This window comes from Erinaceus europaeus, chromosome 7 (assembly GCF_950295315.1).
Source record: "Erinaceus europaeus chromosome 7, mEriEur2.1, whole genome shotgun sequence".
Lineage (NCBI taxonomy): Eukaryota > Metazoa > Chordata > Mammalia > Eulipotyphla > Erinaceidae > Erinaceus > Erinaceus europaeus.
Window position 1 is genome coordinate 123,630,713 of NC_080168.1, and position 19,029 is coordinate 123,649,741.

The following is a 19,029-nucleotide window of genomic DNA, read 5'->3' on the forward strand; positions in this document are numbered from 1 at the left end:
TTGCCCTTTTTTAATTTAATCACCTAAGTTGTTGCTACTAAGATTACTACATTTATGACAACCCTTCACTCCCCCCCCCTTTCATTACCTGGAGGTGCTGGGGATTGAATTTGGGACTTTGAAGCCTCTGGTATGATTTTTTTTTTTTTTTGCATAACAACTGTGCTCTCTCCCCAGGCCAATTCCTCCCTCATTCTTAAAGATTTTCCTTTGTCTCTTTGTATATTCTTCTACTTTTAAATATATATATTTTATTTCAAAGAGAGAGAGACCAAGACTCCAGAGCTCTGCTCAATTCTGACTTAAAGTGACCCTAGGCATTGAACCAGGGGCATCAAAACCATAGGCACTGAATTATTTTTGCATAACCCTTCTACTCTCTCCTCCTTGTGTGTGTGCTGTCTTTGTATTACTCAATGTCTACCTCCCTGATGATCTCTTAAGCTTGATCAGACACAAAGCTCGGTTACTGCTTCAGTGGCAGGCTGGCCATACCCAGTGTATTTCTAGCCTCATGAACCCTCAGTCCTGAGTTCCCTGTTGGTAGACTCAGAAGGCCTCTTTCTCCTTTTTTTTTTTTTCCCTTCTTCATTTGCTATCATTGAGAAAGGTAAAAGCTAGACAATAAACTAAATACACCACACAGATGATCTTTCTTGCTTTCTTCCTCTTTTTAAAGAAATATTTATTTATCTACTTATTCCCTTTTGTTGCCCTGGTTGTTTTGTCATCGTCATTGGATAGGACAGAGAGAAATGGAGAGAAGAGGGGAAGACAGAGATGGGGAGAGAAAGATAGACACCTGCAGACCTGCTTCACCGCCTATGAAGCGACTCCCCTGCAGGTGGGGAGCCGGGGGCTTGAACCTGGATCCTAATGCTGGTTCTTGCACTTTGTGCCATGTGTGCACTCAACCCACTGTGCTACCACACGGCTCCCCTCTTCCTCCTCTTCTTTGCCACCAGAGTATTTCAGGGACTCAGTGACAGCACTATGAATTCGCCATTCCTGATGGCCATTTTTTTTCTATTTTGTTGGATAAGACAGAGAGAAATTCAGAGGGGTGGGGGAGAGAAAGAGAGAGAGAGAGAGACCTACAGACCTTCTTCACTGCTCATGAAGCTTCCCACCTGCAGGTGGGGAGCAGGGTCTCAAACCTGGGTCCTTAAACACAGTAGCCTATGAACCACCACCTGACCCTTCATAACTTACTTTCTAACTGACTGACTGCCCAAACTATACACAGACCTTCCCTTTTACCTGTATGATGGGTATATATCTAAGTACATAATATGTACCTAACTAAGATATCTGCACCTTGGATCTTTCGGATAACGTTTCAGATCTTTTTAAATAATCATGACACTTAACAGATATACTTAGACTTTTAATGTGCCCGTGATAACTTTGTATGTTTTGCTTCTCAAAGGAGATTTCCTTCTCCTCTTCTTCCTCCTCCTCCTCCTCCCCCGGCCTTACTAAGATGCAGCTGAACACACAGCCTCGTCTAAGTTTAACACGCCCAATGTGTATTAGCCATCATCTTTACCTCACCAGGGAGCATGACTTCATTTCAGATCCCATGACATTCCAGTTAGGATCTTGCTGCCCCCGTGCGGTGGCATCGTACATTGCACGCTCAGTCTTCCAGATCTTATAACTGGAGTTTTGTATACTTCAACCAACGCAAAAGGGAGGGATTCATCAAGACAGACAGCATAATACGTCCGAATTCAGCAGTAGATCAAATGAGTGTATAAGGAAAAACATACTGACAGAGTTGCAGAAGCATGATTCATCTGAAGTAATGTTATATATATATAAATATGTTATGTATTAATTGGGTACAGACTCAGAGAACTTGAGAGGAATGGGGAAGATACTGAGGGCGAGAGATAGAGAGACACCTGCAGCCCAGCTCAACCACTCATGAAGCTTCACTCCTGCGGGTAGGAACAGGGGACTTGAACATGGGTCCTTGTGCATTGTAACATGTGTACTGAACCAAGTGTGCCACCACCTGTCTTTATATATATATTCACATTTTTTTCAACTTGGACTCAAGAGACTCCAATTTTACCATTGCTGGAGGAGTCATCCTTATTTGTTTTTTTTAATTAAATTTTAGACAAAGGCATGGAGAGACAGAGAGAGAAGTAAGGACATCACTCAGAGTTCACAAAGCCTCCCCTGGAACCTTACATGGTGCTCTCTCCTATGTGGTGCTGGGGCTCAAAGCCAGGTTTTGGTGTATGGCCCATTCTGGACTCTACTGGGTGAAATCATTCTTGACTCCATCAGTTCGACGGTCTTAATTGTGTCTCGGGGCTTCTTCTCCACCTCAGTCCTACCTCTGCTGTGTGGTTGAAATTAGCATCATTATCTCCAACCCATGCAGAAAGGGAGAGTGAAAGGCCAGGGCAGCAAAGCTCCCTTCAGTATGGCGGGGGCTGGACTTGAACCTGGGTCACACACATGGCAGAGCAGAGAGCGCCATTCAAGTGAGATATGTCGCCAGTCCTCTGCTGCATTATTTTTGCCTCATTAGTTTCCTGCCTTTTCAATTGTACTAGATGATCTTCGGTGGTTAATCATCTCTGAGTTAGGTCTTGTTTCTTGGTACTTTGAGACTGTAGCACATTAAATGATCAATCACTAATTGAAGTATGACACTTTTTTTTAAAAAAAAAAGTATTATATTTATGTATTTGTTTGGCTAGAAACAGCTAGAAATCAAGAGGGAGGGAGGAGAGAGAAGAGAGAGGAGAGAGAGAGAGAGGGAGAGAGAGAGGGAGAGAGAGGGAGAGAGAGAGAGGGAGAGAGAGAGGGGGAGAGAGAGAGAGAGAGGGACAGAGAGAGAGAGAGAGAGGGAGAGAGAGAGAGGGAGAGAGAGAGAGAGGGAGAGAGAGAGGGAAAGAGAGAGGGAGAGAGAGAGAGGGAGAGAGAGGGAGAGGGAGAGAGAGAGAGAGGGAGAGAGAGAGAGAGAGAGGAAGAGAGAGAGAGAGGGAGAGAGAGAGAGAGAGAGAGATCTGCAACACTTCTTCACCACTTGCAGAGTTTCCCCTGCAGGTGGGGAGTGGGGGCTAAAACCCAGGTTCTTGTGCATTGTAACACAGGCACTCCACCAGGTGTGCCAGCGCCAGTCCCCATAATACTTGGTTGTTTGTTTTGTTTTTTTTTTAATATGGAAAGTGCAGACATTACAGCACCAGAGTTTCCTTCCTTGTCCTGAGGGCCCGACTGGCACCTGGTTTGCACAGATTGGCAACATAGCACCCAGTCCAGGTGAGTCATTTCACTGGTGTCTCTAGTATAATCCAAGTTTTGCTCCTTCTAAGGGAACTGAAAGCCAGAGACATAGATCACAGGTAGGACACCTGACTTGCCTTACATAGGGACCAGGTTCAAATGCTGGCATCTGTGTTCTCTCCCTGTCGCTCTCTCTCTCTCCCTCTCTGAATAAAAAAAAAAAAAAAAGAGCCCAGGGACAGTGAAATCATGGTAGTATAAAGCCCCACCTCCCGCTATAAAAAAATAACTCCCAGCTCTGCACTTTGAGCAGATGCTTTCTGGAGTGCAGTCAAGTACTGACTCAAACCCCAAAGCAAGTCATCCTGTGGTGTGTTGAGAAGAAGCCATTTATGGAGATAGTATAAACCTTGGCCAGAAAGCTCTGCGGAGGCAGATTTCCTTAAACACAGGGACATAAGGTTTCCATCTGAAGGGTCCAGGGGAGACAGAGGTTATGAGGGGATGGCTGCTGGGAGGCTCCAGCAAGAGCGGAAATTGAGACAGATGTTTCATGGCGTGGAGACGGCCGGCCTAGAGGGAGAAAGGCATTCCAGACACATTGCCTGGAATCTTTAGCTGCTCAGGAAAAAAACTTTTGCACATACTTTTTTTTTTTTTCCCCTTCACAGATAATTGTTTTTCCATTGGCTTGATGGGAGCTGTGAAAACTCACTTGTAGTCCCAATATAATCAGGTCCACCTGGCTTCTTCGTGGTGTTGTCACTCTTTTGTGTACACACACACACACACACACACACACACACCTCTAAAACCTTGGGTTTGGTGGAGTAACTCACTGGGTGCTACTCACTGTGCGGCTTTGCCAGGTTCAGATCCAGCCCCTACTACATTGAAGGAAACCTTGGAGAGGTCTTCTCCTCTCCCCCTCCCCCCTTCTTCCTCTCTCAGAAAAAGAAAAAGGGAAGAAAAAAAATGAAATAAAAAATCCAAGGGGCTAAGTATGGTGGGAGCCTTTGTACCGTAGATGGCTCAGATTTCTGTGGAATAGAAGTAGTTTAGGCTCTTGTCTCCCTCACCCTTAAACAGTTGTCAGACTGCTGAGCCAGCCATACGGGAAAATGCCTCCTTCGGACAGGGCCTAGTCCTCTGTCTCTGCTGCTGAATCTGAATGGGGCATAACTACAAATGCTCAGAAACTCTGCTTTCCACGCTAAGCTTCTCACAGACTCATTGCCCTTTCATTTCTGAGATAAAGACTCGTTTTCTCTGTTTCTCTCCACTCCTGGGCTGGCGTTTTCATTTCATTTCATTATATTTTTTTTTAATCTCTGATGAAGAGAAACAGATTGGCAGAGAGGAAGAGAGAGCAGAGCTTCCTCCAGCACTGAGGATGTTCCCATGTGGTGCTGGGTCTTGAATCTATAAGGGAAGTCCTGAGCCCAGTCTTGTGAGCTAGCCCCTAACCCTAAGAGAATCTAAATAATAGTGTGCTCAGATAACCACATTTCTTCCTGAAAATACTGCCTGCTTAGCCACTGAATGGAAAAGCCTTGAAGTAAAGGCTTCCTTCCTGTTCAACTTGCCAGTCACAGATAAACTGCTCTGTTTTGTTTTTTTTTAAGGAGAACCCTTTATCTATGGAAAGCATTAATGAGGGCGGAGGGTAGATAGCATAATGGTTATGCAAACAGACTCTCATGCCTGAGGCTCCAAAGTCCCAGGTTCAATCCCTGGCACCACCATAAGCCAGAGCTGAACAGTGCTCTGGTTTAAAAAATTAAAATAAATAAGTAATAAAGCATTAATGAACATGAAAGTTATCAAACTGGGCAGGAGAGCAAGCATAGTAGTGATGCAAAAATGCTTTCATGCCTGAGGCTCCAAAGTCCCAGATTCAAACCTCTGCCACACCATAAGCCAGAGCTGAGCAGTATTCTGAATCTCAATATCTCTCTCTCTCTCTCTCTCTCTCTCTCTCTCTCTCTCTCTCTCTCTCTCGCCTCCAGGGTTATCACTAATCCTGGCATTATGAATCTACTGCTCCTGGTGGCCGTTTTTTCTATTTTATTGGATAGGACAGAGGAATTGAGAGGGAGAAGGAGAGGGAGAGGGAGAGGGAGAGGGAAGAGGGAAGAGGGAGAGGGAAGAGGGAAGAGGGAGAGGGAAGAGGGAGAGGGAGAGGGAGAGGGAGAGGGAGAGGGAGAGGGAGAGGGAGAGGGAGAGGGAGAGGGAGAGAGGGAGAGGGAGAGGGAGAGGGAGAGGGAGAGGAAGAGGGAAGAGGGAAGAGGGAAGAGGGAAGAGGGAGAGGGAGAGGGAGAGGGAGAGGGAGAGGGAGAGGGAGAGGGAGAGGGAGAGGGGAGAGGGGAGAGGGGAGAGGGGAGAGGGGAGAGGGAGAGGGAGAGGGAGAGGGAGAGGGAGAGGGAGAGGGAGAGGGAGAGGGAGAGGGAGAGGGAAGAGGGAGAGGGAGAAGTTTTCAAACCAAATAGCTGAGAGAGGATACACCACATCTGATCCCAGTCAGTGAATGGGCAGAAATCCTTTCTCTTTATTCTTTCCTTTTGGTCAGTCTGTTAGTGAAGATACCACTGTGTCTCTGAAGTTCCCAGATAAGTATGGTATCATTGGAGTGTGGGAGAAGATTGAATTCCCCAGTGGAAATGGAGGGCAGTAACCTTGTTGACTTGCACTGAGTAGTTATAGCAGCAGAATATAAATTTTTATTTTATGAAAACCACTGGGATTGTGGAGGACTTTGTTACAACTGATATGTCTTGTCCCAGTACAGAGCTTTTCTATTTTTTTTATTCATGTATTAATTATACTGAGAGAATGTTCATTCTTTTTTTTTTTTCATTTAAAATATTTGTATGGGTTAGTTAGCCTAATACATGCATTAAAAATGTTCAGGTATTTTCCATATATATGTATATGTATGTATATGTGTATAAAAACAGCTACTCCTTGATATAATATTTATTGAAATTTTATACCATAACAATTTGAAATTTATATTCATAATTTCAACTGATTTCCTTTATTTCCTTCCTTATTTATTTATTATTAGATAGAGACAGAGAGAAGTTAGAAGGGGGGGAAAGACAGAGGGAGAGCAACAGAGACACCTGTAGCCCTGTTCCACCAGTCATGAAGCTTCCCCTGCAGGTGGGCCAACTGATTTCTTTTAGGTCCTCTGTTTCATTAACAAGCCCAAAATTAGTAGACCTAAGGAATAAATGTCTGCGAGCTTGACATCAAAGTTAGCTAATGGCCTTTTACTTATATCAAAATAACACCAGATAATTCCAACAGTAGACATTGACTTGTTAAAATATTATGTATACACTTATTTTTTTAAAAAATATGGAAATTCTTTCTTAGCTTTTTAAGTCCATCTTAGTATAGGATGACACTTTGTAAATTGACAATTCATGATGCCTTCATTGCAGTGTTTAAGTGCAAAGTTCAGTGCTGAAGAATCCCAGGCCTGGTGATTTGAAAGTCTCACTTAAATTGTAACACTTTTTAATCTATTACACTCTTGGGATTTTAGTTAGCATTTTGGAGGTGAGGGTAGGGGAGCTGAACCCCCCCCCCCCCAGCATTCCTTTTGCTTATTTTCAAATAATGGCAGTATTCCATTTTCAGCTGCCAAAAAAGTTATTTTGTTTTATTTTATTTTGTTTTGTTTTCACCACCCTCCCCTTGGGCTGCAGGAACTTAATCAGTTTCCAATGTCTTCGTTTTCTCTAAATGTATCTAGGTCAAATTGAATGTCTCCAGGCAGCACTGGTGAGGAAGGCTGGCAAAGCCTTCAGAAACATTATCTAGTAACAGCTTCGGTTCATGTTTCCTTTCCCCTGACTGCCCTGTGCCCCCAAAGAAGGTAGCCAAAGGGACAGCTTTGTGGAGGCTGAAATCACTGATCTTAAGAGGATGGGGGTGAGGAGGGGGAGCCTGTCACTGTAATTGAAAACAAACAAGTTGGACTGAAAAAGCAAAAGGTTTTTGGACTCTTTCAAAGCCTAGCTCTTTATTTTAAAAGAACCCTCCTCCCCTCGCCAAGTTTTGATCTTTCCCATCCTAACACAAACTAAATGGATCCTTTTAACACAACTTTAATTGAAATACAAATATATTAAATCACACATTGTAATAGGTATGGCTTCCGTGTAGGACTTCTGTTCACAGATGAGAGCGATTAAGGAATTAAAGCATTAAGGAATCAGTCATTTTGAACAGGAAAAGCAAATGTGTGGGTTAGTAGAAAGGGTTCTAGGAAAGGACAATTAGTGACTTTTGAAAGAGGTGATTATTATGTACATGTATTTCCTGCTGTCCATCATTATCACTGATGGAGAAAAAAATAAATCGCAAAATTTTATATAGTTAGGAGCTTGACTTGATTTCCTTGGCACAGAATTGCTTTAAATTAATTCAAAAGAAAGATGGGGGGGGGAGAAGATAGTATAATGATTATGCACAGAAACTCATGCCTGGAGCTTCAAAGTCCCAGGTTCAGTGTGCTGGTTAAAAAAAAAAAAAACAAAAAACGTATAGCTCACAGGATTTGTATATGGGAGGTTCCAGGATTGATCCCTACGATGGCTAATAGACCAGAGTAATTAAATAATAATAATAATAATAATAATAATAATAATAATAATAATAATAATAATAATATTTTAGGAACATAGTTTTACACTTTTATGTTTGTATCTGCATATGTGTTCAATAATATAGAATCACTATTCTCATTTTAAAAACTTCAAAAGTTGTAAATCAGAATGAACTTGCCCCCAATATAGTCTGTAGTTATACCCACTTAGAACAGCTCTGGACAGAACTACTGAAAGGATTAACTAAGTTTTCCAAGTGCTCTGAGTATTAAAATGTGTTGATCATGAACTTCCAAGTCCTAAGGGAGATAGAAATTATCTTGCAATAAGACTGCTCAAGGGGCAGGCAGTGGTCTCCATAGGTGAGCTCACATATACTGTGTGTAAAGACCTGGGTTCAAGCCCCCACTCCCATCTGCAGCAGGAATGTATTACAAGCAGTGAAGTGGGTCTATAGGTGTTTTTGTCTCTCTCTTTCTCTCCCTCTCTATCTTCCTGTCTCCTCTCAATTTCTCTCTGTCCCATCGAATAAAAAAAGGGGGGGGGGGGATACCACTCCTTACTGGTTCATTGGCTTTGACAACTTTTGACCCCTATAGGCTTTCTTTTAGAAACTAGGCCTCAAAAGTCACTTCAGTCTCATTTGTTTGTTTGTTTGTTTCTTCATTTATTGTGTATGACCTGTACATGATTTCACTGTAGTGGATTCAAACCCAAGCCATAAACAAAGCAAGATTTTTGCCCTACCCAATCCTCTATTCTTTTTTCTTTTCTTTTTTTAATCTATATTATAAATTAAACTGAGTGTTAGTAGAATTTTGACCTGAAATGACCTGGATTTGACTTGTTTCATAGCTATATCTTGATACCATAGCTTTTTTTTTTAATTTCTTTATTGGGGAATTAATGTTTTACATTCAACAGTAAATACAATAGTTTGTACATGCATAACATTCCCCAGTTTCCCATATAACAATACAACCTCCACTATGTCATTTATCATCCTTCATGGACCTGTATTCTCCCCACCCACCCACCCCAGTGTCTTTTACTTTGATGTGATATGCCAATTCCATTTCAGGTTCTACTTCTGTTTTCTTTTTTGCTCTTGTTTTTCAACTTCTGCCTAAGAGTGAGATCATCCCATATTCATCCTTCTGTTTCTGACTTATTTCACTCAACATGATTTTTTCAAGGTCCATCCAAGATCGGCTGAAAACGGTGAAGTCACCATTTTTTACAGCTGAGTAGTATTCCATTGTGTATATAGACCGCAACTTGCTCAGCCACTCATCTGTTGTTGGACACCTGGGTTGCTTCCAGGTTTTGGCTATTACAAATTGTGCTGCCAAGAACATATGTGCACATAGATCTTTTTGGATGGATGTGTTGGGTTCCTTAGGATATATCCCCAGGAGAGGAATTGCAGGGTCATAGAGTAGGTCCATTTCCAGGCTTCTGAGAGTTCTCCAGACTGTTCTCCACAGAGGTTGGACCAATTTACATTCCCACCAGCAGTGTAGGAGGGTTCCTTTGACCCCACACCCTCTTCAGCATTTGCTGCTGTTACCTTTTCTGATGTATGACATTATCACAGGAGTGAAGTGATATCTCATTGTTGTCTTGATTTGCATTTCTCTGACAATCAGAGACTTGGAGCATTTTTTCATATGTTTCTCAGCCTTTTGGATCTCTTCTGTGGTGCATATTCTGTCCAAGTCCTCCCCTCATTTTTGGATGGGGTTATTTGTTGTCTTGTTGTTGAGTGTGGCAAGCTCTTTATATATGTTGGTTATTAAACTTTTATCTGACGTATGGCATGTAAAGATCTTCTCCCATTCTGTGAGGGGTCTCTTGGTTTGGGTAGTGGTTTCTTTTGCTGTGAAGAAGCTTTTTAATTTGATGTAGTCCCATAGGCTTATGCTTGCCTTAGTCTTCTTTGTAATTGGATTTGTTTCATTGAAAATGTCTTTAAAATTTATGCGGAAAAGAGCTCTGCCAATATTTTCCTCTAAGTATCTGATAGTTTCTGGTCTAACATCCAAGTCCTTGATCCACTTGGAATTTACTTATGTATTTGGTGAAATACAGTGATTCAGTTTCATTCTTGTGCATGTTTCAACCCATTGTTTCCAACACCATTTGTTGAAGAGACTCTGCTTTTCCCATGGAATAGTCCGGGCCCCTTTGTCAAAGATGAGGTGTCTGTAGCTGTAATAAGAATACACTCACATAACAATTCGATACAGTCTCTGTATCTCTTATACTTAGTTTCTCTGTTCTTCTCCACGTGTGGACTATGAAATGAAGTGTGACATATGCATGTGCATGTGGCATCACCTCTGTAAAAGCCTCCAGTGGATGTTAGAGTTTGCCACTGTGTCACTGAGGTTGCTCTAACCTTAGGGGACACCTGTCTAGATGCTTGGATTTACTGGTCTGATGTCACCAGCCAATACTTCCACAAATAGATGGATGATAGAACCATGCAAGAACTTGTTTTAATTTTTATTTTTTCCCCCAGTGCATGTGAGTGTTTGTTTTCATGTCTATAGGCCTCTCAGAGCCTCACAAATCTAAGATAGGGTTTACTAGGAATCTGTTTTAGAGTTGATTCGTGAAAATTAAGCACAGTAGGGATTTGGGAGATAGCATAATAGCTATAAGAAAAGCCTTTCATACCTGAGGCACCAATGTACCAGGTTCAATTCCCGCACTACCATGAGCCAGAGCTGAGCTATCCTGCGAACAGTTCAGAAGGTAGTTGAGTGTGAGGGCCCAGGACTTGGCAGTCATTGAATTGACTTTCTGGCACCAGTAAACCAGAATGAGGGACTAGGCAGTGGCACCGTGCACACCTGGTTAAACGCACACATTACAGTACGCAAGGACCAGAGTTCAAGCCCCTGGTCTCCACCTGCAGGGGGAAAGCTTCACGATTGGTGAAGTAGGTCTGCAGGTGTCTCTCTGCCTCTCCCTCTCTATCCCACCCTTTAATTCGTCTCTGTCTCTAATAAATAAATAAAATAACAATTACAATCTTAAAAAAAGACTGGAGTACCAAGCATGAAAGTCTTAAATAAATAAACCAGAAACCAGAATGATGCCCTGGTTCTCTTCTTTCTCTCTCTCTCTCTCTCTCTCTCTCTCTCTCTCTCTTTCTCTGGTTAAAAATATTTTTTTTTTCCTCCAGGGTTATTGCTGGGCTCGGTGCCTGCACCATGCATCCACCGCTCCTGGAGGCCATTTTTCCCCCTTTTTGTTGCCCTAGTTGTTGCAGCCTCGTTGCGGTTATTATTGCCATTGTTGACGTTGCTTTGTTGTTGGATGGGACAGAGAGAAATGGAGAGAGGAGGGGAAGACAGAGAGAGAGGGGAGAGAAAGTTAGACACCTGCAGACCTGCTTCACCGCCCGTGAAGCGACTCCCCTGCAGGTGGGGAGCCGGGGGCTCGAACCGGGATCCTTACGCCAGTCCATGCGCTTTGCGCCACGTGCGCTTAACCCACTGCGCCACCGCCCGACTCCCAAAAATAAATCTTTTAAAAGATATTACTATACTGGGAAACCATATCTGGGATAAGATTATCTACCTAAGAAATGAAAATATTTCCAACATTTTGGGGCTTTATAATATTGTATTTATACCTTGTTGATCTTTCATCTGTCACTATATAAGTCAGGCAACACAAAAATCTAGAGGAGTTTTTTTGTTTGTTTTTTTTTTTAGTAAAAGTAAATTCTGGACCACAAATTGAACAAAAGCTCCTCACGGAGAATGCACAATGAGAGCTCTCAAGTAAAGTAGATTAGAATACTTTAGATATAGACCAGTTAACACACACTGCTAGAAAAATTGAGAGAAAACAGACACCAAACCAGAATCTCCACCCTTAGAAACTTAGATGACAGCAGAGGCAGTGGGATTATAAAGGCTCTAAAGATGATCCAAAAAGGTGGCCAGCCTTTCTGCAGGGAGATGAAGCAGGACACAGAAATGGAACTTCGAAATGTTGGGAAAAGTCTTGAGAAATTGGAAGAAGGATTGTTTGACCTCAGGCTCAGTCTAGGGGGTGGGGTCCCAGTTTACTGAAACATCAACAGCAGTTTCAGGTCAGGAATTCGCTGAGGTTGATTCTTCAGCTAAAAACAAAACCTGCCAGAGGCTTGGAGAGTGATGGGAAAGGGGGCAGCACTGCAGGAGGTAGTTGGTTTTCTTCTTGAATTTCACAGTCAGACCAAGGGGTAGAAGCTATCAGGACATAGAGTTTTCTGACTGGAGAAAGCTCTGACTGAAAACCCTTACCCATAGGGATTTGATCACTTAGCAGGGTTGTGCAAGGCTCAGTCTTGGGCTCCAGAAACCCAGAGCTGGACAGGCAAGTGGAAATTCAGAGGCTTTAAATATGCATAGGAAAAGAAGGGAGATTCAAGCCCTGGTCTCTACTTATGTGGTGGTGAGCTTGCGGGGCAGGGGGGGCAGGGCTTCCCAAGTTGTGGAATCCTGCTGCAAAGGTTGCTCTGGGGCCAGAGGATTCATGTGGACACTGAACCTCAGTCATAAATAATCCTGGTGCCCAAAGGAGGGAGGAAAGGAGGCAGGGAGGGAGGAGGGAGAAAGAGAGAGAAGTAGAAACTTCATTAAGATCTGGTGATTAGTTTACTGCCATTATATAGAGATATGTTAAATGGTGTGGGGCTATGTGAAAGCTTGGTAGAGCTTAGGGGAGCTCTCCCATCCTTGGATGGAGGTCTGGAAAGACAACCCGCTTGTTAGCCTCTCTCTATAGAGATGAGCCAAGAGGGAAAAGTCTCCTAGACTCAGCTTGCCCTTGTTAGACTCTCAAGCCCACAGAAATCTCACAGTTTCTCCCTGCTAGCAGCAGGCCACATGGCTGCCTGCTTTAAGGTTCATTTACTCAAAGTTCACCTCACCTTCTGATCACAAAGGAGAACACACCTTATCACACACTCCTAACGGTTTTCTTTGATGACCTTAATTTAAGTCAAGCCTTGTTTATCTTCTCTCTATCTCACCTTAACTGGTTTAACCCCTATTCTCCTCTCAAATGCCTTTGGGTAATTAAATGCCTGCATCAGGAGACTAATTATCTTGACCTTTATCTGCATCAATTCTGCATCAATTCTTGTCATACCAGGCCCCTACCATAGGGGCAAGCCAACCTTTAAGAAACCTGTAATTTCGGATGTATTTGAAAAATGTCCTTTTTTTAAAATCTCTCCCACCCCTGAATAAATTGAGAGTGTTCTTATCAAAATACTCCCCAGTGTCTCCTTTCTCTGGGCCCCTTAGAGCTGGAGAGGGAGAACTGGTCAGCTTATCTTCCTGGCTGGAGTCATTCCACATGAGCCCCAGCAAGATGCTATATGTTTTTCAAATTTTATTTTCAGGGTAACAGATACTAATGTGTCCTAATTCAGCTCTGTTCACACCATAGGTGTGTCCAATGCCTGAGGAGTTTTGTGAGCTCACTGATCACTGAACCATCCCCTAGAGTTGCTGGTCCACTCACCCAGAAGAGGGGCCTGTGAATTTGCATTTATCTCCAGTTCCCGAGTCCTTTCAGGAACCAGAGAGCCACAGTTAACTTCAGGTGGCAGGTTTCTCCAAGTCGTGTTTGAGCTCTGAGTTTGCGAACTAGAAGCATTTCAGTATATGTTTACCATTTGGCTGAGGCTAGGCCAAATCTCTACCGTCTTACTGTTGTTATTATTTTTTAATGAGGTGGGTTAATGAATTCAGCACCTCTCACAAAATTGACACTGTATATGTATTCATATCACCACACAGACCTTGTTATCAGATTGAAAGAACAAGTTACCCTTAAGGACTTGAAGTACAAGACACATTTTTTTTTTTTTTTTGCATAGAAAAACATAGGGGGAAAAAAATGTCATGACTTTTCCCAAATGCCTGGGCAGAAGTGTATTCCCCAAAGCCAGAACAATCTATTGTTAGAGACTCAAGAAGACACTGTGGGTTTTTAAGAAGGAAGAAAATAGAAAATGGCAATAGAAGATAGCTCACCAGGTAAAACACACACCTTTCTTGGCATGAGGCGCTGAGTTACAGTTTTGAGGACACATGAGAACTCCATGAATTATACTAGGGGAGATCTGTACATGGTGGAATGGCTCTCTCTGTCTCTGTCTCTCATAGAAAAGATAAAAAGGGGACAGGTGGTGCACCAGTTAAGCACACTTAAGTACTAAGTGCAAGGACTTGAGCAAGGATCCAGGTTTAAGACCCCAGCTCCCCACCTGTAGGGGAGAATCTTCACAAGCTGCAAAGCAGGTCTGCAAGTGTCTGTCTTTCTCTCTCCCTATCTCATTTGAGTAAAAAGGTTGCCAGGAGCAGTAGATTTGTACTGCAAGGAACTGGGGCCCCATGATAACTCTGGATGCAAAAGAGGAGGAGGAGGGGAAGGGGGAGGAGGAGGAAAGCATTTAATCAGTTTATACTCACTGAAAAAGTTTAGCTTGACTGAGGCAGTAGGGACCCACCTCAGGTGAAGAAAAAAGAACAACAGAACCCAGGGACTGAGGGACGAGTTGGAGGCTACTGTTCTTGGACTGTTAAATCACAAGCATTTCTGATTTTGTGTTGTATTATCTTTGGATTCAGATAAGTTTGGAATTGAATATGCCATGAGTGTTGAGCTGCAAGTCTTTGAGATTTTCTTCACAAATATTAGAAAAGTAGCTGGGAGAAGTGGTGCAGTGGTAGGATACAGGGCTTGAAAGGGTGAGGTCCTGAGTTCAGTCCCTAGTATCAGATACACCAAGTGATGCTTTGTTTTCCCCCTTCATCTGTGACTCTTCCTCACACACATACACACAAAACAAAACAAAACAAAAACAAACTACCAAAAAAATTGGGGGGGGAGTCGGGCAGTAGCGCAGTCGGTTAAGCACACATGGCGCAAAGCACAAGGATCGGCATAAGGATCCCCGCTCAAGCCCCTGGCTCTGGCTCTCCACCTGCAAGGGAGTCACTTCACAGGTGGTGAAGCAGGTCTGCAGGTGTCTGTCTTTCTCTCCCCCTCTCTGTCTTCCCCTCCTTTCTCCATTTCTCTCTGTCCTATCTAACAATGACAATATCAGTAACAACAACAATAATAACTACTACAACAATGAAAAACAACAAGGGCAACAAAAGGGAAAATAGATATAAAAAAATTTTAAAAAACTTTTTGAGTCATAAAGTAAGGGCGTTATACACAAAATCGTGTCACTGATAGGTTTCTGGGACTGCAATATTATGGCATTTTTATCCCGCATTTTAAGATCTCATCTTTATGCCACCTTTAATATCACCACAGACTATAAGTGTCATTGCACACTCTCATATTATTTCTAGGAATTGTGGCTCATTATAAGTCCAAGTAGAACCAAAATATTTCAATCTTAGATACACAGACCTTTGAGATGAGTTCACTAGTGTTATTGGCTTTGTTAGTCTTTGGGGCCCAAAACCAACACATTTCAGCATGCCCTTCAGGGTGCTTACCCTGGGGGTACGGGTGGCCTCATACAAGTGGGACAGGACAGTCCTAAAAGTGGGCTGCTTGTCTCTCATGAGGGAAGAGCTCCAATGGACATACTGGCTGAACAGAGTGGTCTGAGATGCTAGCACTTGTTTTTGGGTTTTTTTTTTTTTTTTTTTTTTTGCCTCTGGTACTGGGGCTGGGGCTCAGTGCAGGCACTGCCAATCCACTACTTCTGGATACTTTTTTTTTTATTCAAGTGAGAGGGGAGTGTAGATAAAGAGAGGGAGAGGGAGATAGACACCTGCAGACCTGCTTCACTTTTTGTGAAGCGACCCTCCTGCAGGTGGGGAGCCAGGGGCCTTGAACCAGGATTCTTTTTTTTTTTTTAATTATTTTTCTTTATTTATTGGACAGAGACAGCCAGAAATTGAGAGGGAAGAGGGTTGATAGAGAGGTAGAGAGACAGAGAGACACCTACAGCACTGCTTCACCCCTTGTGAAGCTTTCCCCGTGAAGGTGGGGACTGGGAGCTCAAACCTAGGTCCTTGCACATTGTAACATGTGCGCTCAACCAGGTGCACCACCACCCGGCCTCTCGAACCAGGATTCTTGTACTCTGTGTGCTTAACCCAGTGCACCACCGCCAGACCCCTATTTGGTCTTTCACTTCCCTTTGTGACAGAAGAAGAAGGGCACAGCTAATTGATGAGTGGAAGAATGAACTGGTCTCGGTTGATTCATATTTTCCTTTGAGAGGAAGGGATCGGTTGCCCGTGAAGACCAAACCCTCTGTCTTGTTCCTGACATGCTCAGGTTTCCTGGAACAGGTGCTAATCTGAAGCCAGCAGGCAGCAGCATCCTCTGTGACTGATGACACTTTCTGTTGCTGGATAAATCCTCCATTTCAAACCAATAGGTATTAATGTAAAGGAAGGCTTTGCTTATGTGTCCTGTTTCTGTATCTCAATGGATTCTGAGAGGAGTAAGAATAGGTGCAACACTTAAAACCTGGCACTTGGGGGCCAGGTGGTGGCACAGCAGGTTAAGTGCGCATGTCACAGTGCACAAGGACCAGAGTTCAAGCCCCTACCCCCCCCCCCCACCTGCAGGGGAAATGCTTTGCGAGTAGTGAAGCAGGGCTGCAGATATCTCTCTGCCTCTCTCCCACTCTGTCTCCCCTGACACTCTCAACTTCTCTGTCTCCTTTCAATAATAGATAGATTTTAAAAAAAAAACAACCTGGCACTTAATTGCTTTGAAAATCTCTAGTACAAATGCCTCTAGAGAGGCTATAAATCAAAGTGGTGGGCCTTTTAATGTGTTCCTAGATGTTAATTTCCCTTTGCTTAACTTTCTTAAAGTTTTTATTTCTTATACTATCTAGCATGTGTAATATAATATGTAATAATATCAAATATAAGCTCTGGGAAACTATAAGAGCATTTAGTCAGCGTTACATGATTTCGCAAGTATTTGGTGACTGGGCTCCTGGGTTATTGCTGGGGCTCAGTGCCAACACTACAAACCCACTGCTCCTGGCAGCCATTTTTTTCATCATGTTACTTGACAGGACAGAGAAAATGTGAGAGAGGATGAGGTGATAGGGATGGAGAGAGAAAGACAGATACTTACCGACCTGACCTGCTTCACTGTCTGTGAAGGGTCCCCCCTGCAGGTGGGAAGCAGGGGCTGAAACTTGTATCCTAGCACTTTAGCACTCAGTACTATGTGGGCTTAACTAGTGTGCCCCTCCTCCCCTGTAAGTAATCTTGTTTTTTATTTTAAATGTGTTTATTTATTTCTTTGCCTCCAGGGTTATTGCTGGAGCTCACTGCCTATACTAGGAATCCACCACTCCTAGAGGCTATTTTTCCAATTTTGTTGTTATTGTTGCCCTTGTTGTTGTTGTTATTTCCATAGCTGCTGCTGTTGTTGGATAGGACAGAGAGAAATCAAGAGAGAAGGGGAAGACAAAGAGAGGGAGAGAAAGATAGACACCTGCAGACCGGCTACACCACCTGTGAAGTGACCTTCCCACTTCATGCCATGTGCATTTAACCCTCTGCACTACCTCCTGGCTCCCTAAGTAATCCTTTTTAAAGACCTTTTTTTTTTTTTTAGATAGAGCCAGAGAGAGAAGGGAGAAAATGAGAGAGAGAGAGAGAGAGAGAGAGAGAGAGAGAGAGAGACCACAACACAAAAGCATCCTTAAATGTCTGGGCAAGGATTGAACTGGGTCCTTCACACAGCAAAGCAGCACACTATCCCAAGCCAACTATTGCCTTGTTGGAAATGTCATGGGATAGTTTTTCTATGCAGAATTGATCTTTCTGACAACCTAGTATTTCACTGGCCCATGAAAGTATTCCTGAATGCTGCTTGAAAAGATACGAGATAAACACACAAGTCTTAGATTTGTGGTCAACCGGCTCAGTGGCAAATGACAGATTCAGAGACCTAACTTCCAACATGTATGTCATAGGGTATGACGCAGGTCATAGAAAGCCCATACCCCGGTATATAATACAGATACTATTTAGTTTACTCTTTCCCCACTCCCCGTAAGGGGTCTCAAAACTGCTTTTATATAAGAAGACTAGGTACTGAGGGGCAAGAAACACTGGTCTTATTTACTTGCCTTTGTTCATGGTCTCTAGTGGAAGACTGTGAGAGAAACACCCACAGCACTGCTTCATAGCTCATGACGCTCCCCACTTGCAGGTGGGTGTTGAGGGCTTGAACCCAGGTCATTGTGCGTTGTAATGTGTGTACTCTATCAGCTATACCATCCCCTAGGTCCCATTCTCCCCCTTTTCTTAAGTGTCTGAAATTCACAGTGACACTGGGACTTTTTTTTAAAATATTTAAATATTTATTTATTCCCTTTTATTGCCCTTGTTTTATTGTTGTAGTTATTAATGTTTTTGTTGTTGGATAAGACAGAGAGAAATGGAGAGAGGAGGGGAAGACAGAGGGGGAGTGAAAGACAGACACCTGCGACCTGCTTCACCGCCTGTGAAGTGACTCCCCTGCAGGTGGGAAGCCGGGGGGCTCGAACCGGGATCCTTATGCCGGTCCCTGAGCTTTGCGCCAAGTGCGCTTAACCCTCTGTGCTACCGTCTGACTCCCTGGATTTTTTTTTTTTTTTTTTTACTACTCTAGCAGACTCTTTCTTTTTGTTGTTTTAATTTTTATTAAATCAGAATCTTCTGTTTATCTTTCTCCTCAGTCCCCCATTGATGTATCTCCACAGCTGATGATCAGTCTTGAAACTCTTCCTTGTTCTTGCCCTATGTCAAAAGCTGTTTACCAAAAGTGTGAAAAGACTCTGAGATTCTTCAGCCCAGGTTACCAAACGGTGTTGTCCCGAGTTCCACATACCAGCCTGCAGACAGAGACCGCACTTTGGCATCCCTCTCTAAGCACAAGTCTGGTGCTTCCATCGATTACAGTCAGCCACATTCACGATGGTGAAGAATGTGACCTTGAAAGCTGGCAAGGAAAGATCCATTTTATTTTCTAATCTATCTTGAACCTAGATGAGAAAGAAATGTGTTTGGCCAAGGTTGCCCAGGCCTCCCATTTCTGACAGAGCCAGCTTTGAGTTCAGAAGGATCCACTTACCTCTCATTCCATTAGATACTTTTTGACA

General features: G+C 43.1%; 1 protein-coding gene across 1 annotated transcript in view; it reads right to left on the bottom strand.

The window, feature by feature from the left end:
* EPYC (epiphycan) overlaps nt 1–19,029 on the bottom strand; it is a 52,710-nt gene that overhangs the window by 15,870 nt on the left and 17,811 nt on the right. The gene's annotated exons all lie outside the window — the stretch shown is intronic.